The sequence below is a fragment of the Ranitomeya variabilis genome, chromosome 8 (genome assembly GCF_051348905.1).
Source record: "Ranitomeya variabilis isolate aRanVar5 chromosome 8, aRanVar5.hap1, whole genome shotgun sequence".
Taxonomy (NCBI): domain Eukaryota; kingdom Metazoa; phylum Chordata; class Amphibia; order Anura; family Dendrobatidae; genus Ranitomeya; species Ranitomeya variabilis.
Window position 1 is genome coordinate 12,721,858 of NC_135239.1, and position 10,171 is coordinate 12,732,028.

The following is a 10,171-nucleotide window of genomic DNA, read 5'->3' on the forward strand; positions in this document are numbered from 1 at the left end:
ATTTTATTCTTCCCATTGAGCTTGCTCTTCAGGACCCGTCTTACCCTTTAATGGTATTTGGATGTTGCTGCTTTCCTTGCCTCCTCATCATGGTTCCCGTATCCCTGTGGGATGCCGAGGTACTTGTAGAATGTCTGTACATCTGCTATGTGCCCTGCTGGTAATTCCTCTCCATCAGTCTTGGATACCTGCCCCCTCTTTATTACCAACCGGCCGCACTTCTCCAGTCCGAAGGACATCCCGATGTCTTCACTGTAGATCCTTGTCAGGTCGATCAGTGAATTGACGTCTCATTTGTTTTTCGCATACAGCTTGATGTCATCCATGTAGAGGAGGTGGCTGATGGGGCTTCCACTCTTGAACTTGTGTCCATAGCCAGACTCTGTAATTATCTCACTGAGGGGGTTCAAGCCTTTGCAGAACAGCAATGGGGCAGAGCATCACCTTGGTATATGCCACATGTGATGGTCACGTGTCCTAGTTGTCTTGAGTTGACTTCCAGTGTTGTTCTCCATAGCCGCATTGAGTTTCTGAGGAAGCTTCTTAATTTCCTGTTGACATTGTACAGAGCCAAACATTCACAGATCCATGTGTGTGGCATTGAGTCATAGGCTTTCCTGTAGTCAGTCCAGGCTGTGCGGAGATTCCTACTACTCTACTAGGAGCTGGTGCTTGGAGCCTCTGCTGTCAGTCCCAATGCCTTTCTGAGCTGGATTCATGTACTGGTTCATATGGTTCTGTAGCTTGGTGGCTATGATGCCTGATGGGAGCTTCCATGTTGTTGTAAGGCAGGTTATTGGGCATTAATTGGATGGAACTGTTCCTTTGTGAGGATCCTTCATGATCAGCACTGTTATTCCTTGATATATATGTGTATATATATATATATATATATATATATATATATATATATATATATATATATATATATATATATATAATCTACAAGCCTGTTTGCTAGGCTCTCCATGCATGTGTTGTGACTATCACACAGCCACGGCACGTGTAGCTGCGGCGCCGGACACCTGATTATCGGGGCGATCCAGGTATCCTGGTTACAGAGTCAGCTATTCAATCAACCCTTCTATCTATCTATCTATCTATCTATCTATCTATCTATCTATCTATCTATCTATCTATCTATCTATCATCTCCAGCCTGACTCTGCACTCCTTCCATTGACCAGCAGGCGATGTTCATCAGTTCTACTTACCCATCTGAATTGTAGGCTCCTATAGAGTGCTCCTGTGTCTTCTATTTCTATGTATTATCTATTATCTATCTATCTATCTATCTATCTATCTATCATCTATCTATTATCTGTATCTACCGTATTTTTCGGACAATAAAGCGCATCAGACCATAAGACGCACCCCAAATTTTCAGAAGGAAAATAGGGGAAAAAAAATAATGTGTCAAAATGGGGGTCTGTCTTACAGTCCGAATTCAGCTTACCAGTGAAGGTATCGGCACAGGTGGAGGAGTGGTCACAGGAGTCGTTAGGTGGTCCAAGGCTGGTGCCGTGCTGGGGCAGGGGTGGTGGCTCTGTGCTGGAGCAGGGGCTCTGTGCTCCGGGTCAGGGGGCTCTGTGCTCCGGGTCAGGGGGCTCTGTGCTCCGGGTCAGGGGGCTCTGTGCTCCGGGTCAGGGGGCTCTGTGCTCCGGGTCAGGGGGCTCTGTGCTCCGGGTCAGGGGGCTCTGTGCTCCGGGTCAGGGGGCTCTGTGCTCCGGGTCAGGGGGCTCTGTGCTCCGGGTCAGGGGGCTCTGTGCTCTGGGACAGGGGGCTCTGTGCTCCGGGTCAGGGGGCTCTGTGCTCCGGGTCAGGGGGCTCTGTGCTCCGGGTCAGGGGGCTCTGTGCTCTGGGGCAGTAGCAGCGGCTCTCTGTGCTGCGTAGGGAGCTCCGCCGGCATTTCGTCAAAACCCGCTCATCCGTTAATGCCATGTTGCAGTGGCCTCCGGGAATATGGCCTCCAGGAACATGGCTGCCGGGAAGATGGCTACCTCGGGAGACGAGATCTCGTTGCCGAGATTTGAATCTGCGCATGCGCCAGCCCGGCGGCCATCTTCCCGGAGGCCACCGTAACATGGCATTAACGGATGAGCGGAGGCCTCCAGGCTTTGACGAAATGCCGGCGGAGCCCCCCATGGAGCACAGAGAGCCGCTGCCACTGCCCTGGAGCACAGCCCGCCACAACCACCCCACAGAGCCCCGCCACAGCCGCACCAGCCTGGGAAGGGAGGCTGCATTGTTACCACCGCCGCTTCCACCTCCACAGTATTTGTAAGTATATTGCAACCATAAGATGCACTCCCATTTTCTCCCAAAAAATTGTATTATCTATCTATCATCTGTCTATATACTGTACACATGTGGTCAAAATTGTTGGTACCCCTCCTTTGATAATAGAAAAACCCACAATGGTCACAGAAATAACTTGAAGCTGACAAAAGTAATAATAAATAATAAAAAAAAATAGGAAAATGAACAGATGAAAGTCAGGAAATATATATATCTTGGCCATTAAAAGGTATCAACCAGTGAGGACTCTCAATTCTAAATATTTTTCAGATAAAGGTCAGACATTGCTTTTCAGCCATGCTTCCACAGAATAAAAAAAAAAACTCATGTAATAGGCCTGGACAGAAACGATGGTACCCTTAACTTAATATTTGGTTGCACAACCTTTTCACGCAATCACTGCAATCAAACGATTCCTGTATCTGTCAATGAGACTTCTGCGCCTCTCGACAGGTATTTGGCCCACTCTTCAGGAGCAAACTGCTCCATTGTCTCGTGTGTGAAGGTTGCCTTATTCAGACGGCATGTTTCAGCTCTTTCCAAAGATGCTCAATAGGATTTAGGTCAGGGCTCATAGAAGGCCACTTCACAATATTCCAATGCTTTCCTCTTAGCCATTCTTGGGTGTTTTTACCTGTGCGTTTTGGGTCATTATCCTGTTGCAAGACCCATGACCTGTGACTGAGACCAAGCTTTCTGACACTGGGCAGCACATTTCTCTCTAGAATCATTTGATAGTCTTGAGATTTCATTGTACCCTGCACAGATTCTAGACACCCTGTGCCAGATGCAGCAAAGCAGCCCCAGAACATAACAGAGCCTCCTCCATGTTTCACAGTAGGGACAGTGTTTTTTTTATTGATATGCTTATTTTTTCCGTCTGTGAACATAGAGCTGATGTGCCTTGCCAAAAAGTTCCATTTTTGTCTTGTCTGTCCATAGGACATTCTCCCAGAAGCTTTGTGGCTTGTCAGCATGTAGTTTGGCAAATTCCATTCTGGCATTTTGTATGATTTTTTTTCCAACAATGGTGTTCTCCTTGGTCATCTCCCATGAAGTCCACTTTAGCTCATACAACGACGGATGGTGCGATCTGACACTGATGTTCCTTGAGCTTAAAGTTCACCTTTAATCTGTTTAGAAGTTTTTCTGGCTCTTTTGTTACCATTTGTATTATCCGTCTCTTTGATTTGTCATCAATGTTCCTCCTGCGGCCACGTCCAGGGAGGTCGGCTACAGTCCCATGGATCTTACAATTCTGAATAATATGTGCAACTGTAGTCACAGGAACATCAAGCTGCTGGGAGATGGCCTTATAACTTTTACCTGTAACATGTTTGTCTATAATTTTCTTTCTAATCTCCTGAGACAACTCTTTCCTTCGCTTCCACTGGTCCATGTTGAGTGTGATACCATGTCACCACACAGCACAGTGATATCTGTAGCCCTATATACCGGCCACTCACTGATTCCAGGATTGTAGACACCTGTGATGACAGTGGACACACCGCCTATTCCATGAGTTTTATTTTTTATTTTTAAATTCTGTGGAAGCATGGCCGAATCAGTGCCCAGAAGCCAGCACTAAACAAAAGGCAAATAAAAAACCGTGTGGCATTTGTAAAGTCCCACAGCCTGCTAAACAGATGGACACTGGAAAAGTGGCAGAAGGTGGATTTCTCTGATGAATCTTCAGTAGAATTACACCACAGCAAATACTGCAGGAGACCTACTGGAGCCCGTATGGATCCGAAATACACCCAGAAAACAGTTACATTTGGTGGTGGAAAGATCATGGTCTGGGGTTACATTCAGTATGGGGGTGTGCGAAACATTTGCAAGGAGGAAGGAAATATCAGTAGCCTAAAATATCAAGAAGTATTAGCTACCTCTTATATTGCAAATCATAAAAGGGGTCAAATTCTGCAGCAGGATGGTGCTCCATCTCATACATCCATCTCTACAACAAAGTTCCTCCAGGCAAAAAAGATCAAGGGGCTCAAGGACTGGCCAGCCCAGTCACCAGACATGAACATCATTGAGCATGTCTGGGGTAGGATGAAAGAGGAAGCTTGGAAGACAAAACCAAAGAATCTAGATGAACTCTGGGAGGCATGTAAGACTGCATTCTCTGCTATTCCTGATGACTTCATTAGTAAATTGTATGAATCATTGTTGAACCGCATGGATGCAGTCCTTCAAGCTCATGGAAGGCGCACAAAATATTAAATATGACTGATAGCACCACAACTTCATTCACCAATGTTACCCAACATATATTTGTATTTTAAGTTAATTATTTGTTTGAATATCACATTACTTTCTGTGGGCGACAAAACTTTTGTCTTGCCAAAATCTGACCATTCTGTGTCCATTAACTGATCAATATTTCTGCATTGATGCCAATTTATTTTCTTAACGGAAACCACATTTTGGAGGGTTTCAGCTTTCAAAAGAATAATTTATACAAACAATGGATGAATTTAACATCAGGTTATAAGCTTTTATTTATATAACATGGATAAGCGACACAACTTCTGTCAGGGAGTGTAGATAGATGATAGATAGATAATAGACAATAGATAATAGATAGCTAGATAATAGATACTATATAGATAATAGCTAGATGATAGAAAAATGATAAATACATAGATAATGATCTATCATCTGTCTATTATCTATCTATTGTTTATTATATATTTATCTATCTCTATCAGTCTATTATCTGTCTATATTATTCTTCACTCTGAGCCTTCTCTGTTGTTTTCCTTCCGCGCTGTGCACTTTATTCCTCTTCTCGTCTGCGCCTATTCTTCATCCTTCTGATAAGATGTAATCTGGAGACAGACATATTTTCGAGGGGGTGACACATTGCGCCATTTCCTTCTACTGTAAACAACAACAATTTACAAAGTGGCTGCATTAACAGATGAAATGTTCCTCTTAAAGCGCCGATCTGATGCCAGTTCATGAGTGCAGATGGTTTCTTACGTTCTGTTATACAAATCGCGGCTGCCAGTGGGAAGCAGTAAGTCATCCGCACGGCACTTGTGGCAAACAACCCGTGGAGTTAGTGAACTTGGCAGGAAGACACAGGCGACATTTTTCTAAGGATGAATTGTTATTGAACAATCTCTGTGATTGATGGAGCACAAATGGTCCCCGGGACTCAGCGAGCATCACAGAGGCATGTCCTCGCGCATCGCCCCAGGGCACCCGGGGTAATACCGCGCCGTCTGCTCGCCTCTTGTAAAGGAAGATAAAGAGCAATTTACTCATTTCATTCTTCTTGCACATTAATATGTCAGATATCATCCAGGATCATCACCAAGAACAAAATGAATACATTACATTATGCTCAACTTCTTTATTTATTTCAATTGGATATTGAAAATGTGTAAATTTTAAGTAACTATATAAAAATATAAAAAGGAGCAGAGATCGCCAGCAGTCATATCAGACCCTGTCACCAATGGGATGCATAATGAAAATGTAGACACACTAGGGCCAAATTTATAGGAACCCAATTAATATATCAATGCATTTTTTTAATATATTGGATAATTGTCCTGAATATTTGGAGAAGAGGACAGGTTCACTGTGTAAAAAAATTAGTAAATTGTGGCTAGACCTCTCCGAGCAGCCCAGCCTAGCTTTCATGGAAACATTTCTGAAATATCTTATATAGGTACACACAGCAGTCTGTGTATCCTGCGTGTAATGTACATATATAACAGTCTCAATGTCTCCTTTGTGATGTATATGATGTATATGCAACCTTCTCCGTGTCTCCCATGTGACGTGCAGCAGAGTCCTAGTGCATTCTATATGATATACAGCTGTAATAATTATAGGGGATAACTCAGGAGACTCTTTGCGTGGAACAAGACAACTACAGGACACAGTTTTATAAGTGGTAAAGTCTATATTGTCACACGGTGATTCAAACAGGTGCAGAGAGAAACTCAAGTCCACAACACTTGGTGCAAATATCAAATGCAGCTCAGCAGTCTATAGGAAACTTCAGAGGAAAATGTAATGCAGAAAGTCTATGAAGCACAATTATTCTTGAGGATACTTGACACGAATAAGTCCTTGCTTAGTCCAAAACACAGATAGATATGCTTATAAGGCAGTTCAAATAATATCTTAGCTCAACCAGGGAGGTCTGGGTAATAGTCTCAGGTTCTCGCAGAGCAGAAACAGCTTACATGTCCAGCAAATGCAGATGGAAGCAAACACGAGCAGCAGATGAAGGAGGATTACTGGAACTGGTGTATGCAGCAGGAACTCAGAGCAGAGTAGCAGGATAACCCCACAGGTTCACAGGAGCAGGTGTATAGCCAGGGAGTAACCAGAGGTCAGGAGCTGGATGCAAGGCAGAATACCACAGCACAGACTGAAGGCTGGGGTGGAGTTTTGTAGCAGGAAGACACAGTGCACATGAGACCAAAGACGCCATCTTGGAAAAGGGCAGTTATGCAGAAAAAGGTAATAAAAAATGTTCAGAGTCCTGACATTACTCCCTCCTTAGAAGCGGCCTCAGGACGATCCTGGACCTAGTTTCTCAGGGAATCTCTGATGAAAATGAGAAATCTTCTGTTGGGCATTGATGTTTTCCACAGGTTCCCAAGAGTCTTCCTCAGGGGGATATCCCTGCCATCTTATCAGATATTGGAGCCAATTCCTGCGAATCCTGGAATCAATAATTTCCTCCACCACGAATTGCTCTTGCCCATCAATCACCACAGGCTGCGGAGGTGGCACAACACGTCCCTGGAAGCAGGGCCGGACTGGGACTAAAATTCAGCCCTGGCATTTGAAGTCACACAGGCCCACTTGTCGCATGGTGACTGTATAATATCTTTGTACACTTGTAGGCTACAAGAAGTGAGGGGAGTTTAACACGACTATATAACATATAATTACAGCTGTATCCAGCATTACAGCTCAGCCCCCATAGAATGTAATACAGCCAGCCCCCATAGAATGTAATGCAGCACAGCCCCCATAGAATGTAATACAGCACAGCCCCCATAGAATGTAATACAGCACAGCCCCCATAGAATGTAATACAGCACAGCCCCCATAGAATGTAATACAGCACAGCCCCCATAGAATGTAATACAGCACAGCCCCCATAGAATGTAATACAGCACAGCCCCCATAGAATGTAATGCAGCCAGCCCCATAGAATGTAATACAGAACAGCCCCATAGAATTTAATGCAGCACAGTCCCCATAGAATGTAATGCAGCACAGCCCCCATAGAATGTAATGCAGCCAGCCCCATAGAATGTAATGCAGCACAGCCCCCATAGAATGTAATGCAGCCAGCCCCATAGAATTAAATACAGCACAGCCCCATAGAATATAATGCAGCACAGCCCCATAGAATATAATGCAGCACAGCCCCATAGAATATAATGCAGCACAGCACCATACAATATAATGCAGCACAGCCACCATACAATGTAATGCAGCCAGCCCCATAGAATATAATGTAGCACAGGCCCATAGAATGGAATGCAGCCAGCCCCATAGAATATAATGCAGCACAGGCCCATGGAATGGAATGCAGCCAGCCCCCATAGAATGTAATGCAGGCAGCCACCATACAATATAATGCAGCACAGCCCCCATAGAATGTAATGCAGGCAGCCCCCATAGAATGTAATGCAGGCAGCCCCCATAGAATGTAATGCAGCACAGCCCCATAGAATGTAATGCAGCACAGCCCCATAGAATGTAATGCAGCACAGCCCCATAGAATGTAATGCAGCACAGCCCCATAGAATATAATGCAGCACAGCCCCATAGAATGTAATGCAGCACAGCCCCATAGAATGTAATGCAGCACAGGCCCATGGAATGGAATGCAGCCAGCTCCCATAGAATGTAATGCAGGCAGGCAGCCCCCATAGAATGTAATGCAGGCAGGCAGCCCCCATAGAATGTAATGCAGGCAGGCAGCCCCCATAGAATGTAATGCAGGCAGGCAGCCCCCCATAGAATGTAATGCAGGCAGGCAGCCCCCCATAGAATGTAATGCAGGCAGGCAGCCCCCATAGAATGTAATGCAGGCAGGCAGCCCCCCATAGAAAGTAATGCAGGCAGGCAGCCCCCATAGAAAGTAATGCAGGCAGGCAGCCCCCATAGAAAGTAATGCAGGCAGGCAGCCCCCATAGAAAGTAATGCAGGCAGGCAGCCCCCCCCCCCCAATAGCTCCACAATCCAGTCATCACTCATTGATAAATAAAAAACAAACACACTACTCACCTCTCTCCTTGTGTCCCGCGCTGCTCCTGGCTCCGGCCTCAGCAGTCGCAGTCTGCCCGCCCGGTCACACAGCAGGTGCGCGATGATATGACGTCATCGCGCACCCGCAGTGTCAGCGGCAGGCAGAGCAGGGAATGTTGGGAGAGGGGGTGTCAGCAGACGCTCTCTCCTCCATCATTGCATTCAACTGTACCGGCGTCTATGACGCCGGTATAGTTGAATGCGGGGTGGGGAGTGTGCCGACAGCGGCACATTCGAGCGGCCCACTACTGCCATCGGCCCTTCTGGCATTTGCCAGAACTGCCCTATGGCCAGTCCAGCCCTGCCTGGAAGGTATTAGGAGATACAGGCTTTAGTAAAGATACATGAAAAACTGAGTGTACCTTCATAGTCCTAGGCAGCTTCAGCCGGCAGGCCACAGAGCTCACAATACCGTTGATCTTGAAAGGGCCAATGAATTTCTGTCCAAGTTTTTGTGAAGGAACATTTAACTTCAGATTCTTAGTTGCTAACCAAACGGAATCTCCTACCTTGAACATGGGTGCAAGTTTACGGAATCTATCAGCCGATCTCTTATAACGTTCTTGAGCTGTGGTCAGGGATTCCTTCAGAACCTCCAGATTTTGCCTCATCGCAGTCAGCCTTTCCTCCACTGTCAGAACCGGAGAATTAATTTGAGACCTAGGTAAGATACACGGATGATAACCCAGATTGGCAAAGAAAGGTATAAATTTAGTGGAGGCGTTCTGAGAATTGTTATATGAAAATTCGGCTAACGGCAGCAACTCCAACCAATCATCCTGGAGATGGCTGACATAACATCTTAGATATTGTTCCAGCGTCTGGTTGGTACGCTCAGTCTGACCATTTGTCTGGGGATGGTAAGCGGAAGAGAGACAGACATTAATATTGAGTGCAGAGCAAAACCCCTTCCAGAATCTTGAAGTGAACTGTACTCCACGGTCAGAGATGATCTCATCCGGAACCCCATGCAACCGAAAGACATTCTGTATAATAAAGTTCACTGTATCTTTAGCTGAGGGGAGGCCGGTGCACGGAACAAAATGAGCAGCTTTAGTCAGGCGATCAACTACCACCACGATTGTATTCATGCCCCCCGATGTAGGCAGCTCCACAATAAAGTCCATTGATATAGACCCCCAAGTGTGGGACGGAACAGGTAATGGTTGTAGAAAACCCGTAGGTGCCACATGAGGAGTCTTGTAACGAGCACATACCTCGCAAGAGAGAACATAGTCCTTGGTATCCTTCAGGCAAGTTGGCCACCAGAAGAATCGGCTCAGGAACTCTTGTGTCTTCTGTACCCCCCTGTGACCAGCCAACTTGGAGTCATGTACCAACTTGAGGATCGTCGCCACCCGTAAAGACAAGATTAATATCCACAGGTGGGTTGGCCAGAAATACATCACCGTCATAGGCCTCCCTGCACTCCTTCCACAAATCCTGATCGTGGATAACTCCGATGAAATTGGCATCAGATAGAATGGTCTTAGACGGGGCTCCAGGTACTGAATCCGCAGCATGGATTCGGGATAAAGCATCAGTCTTCCCATTACGAGAACCTGGACGGTACG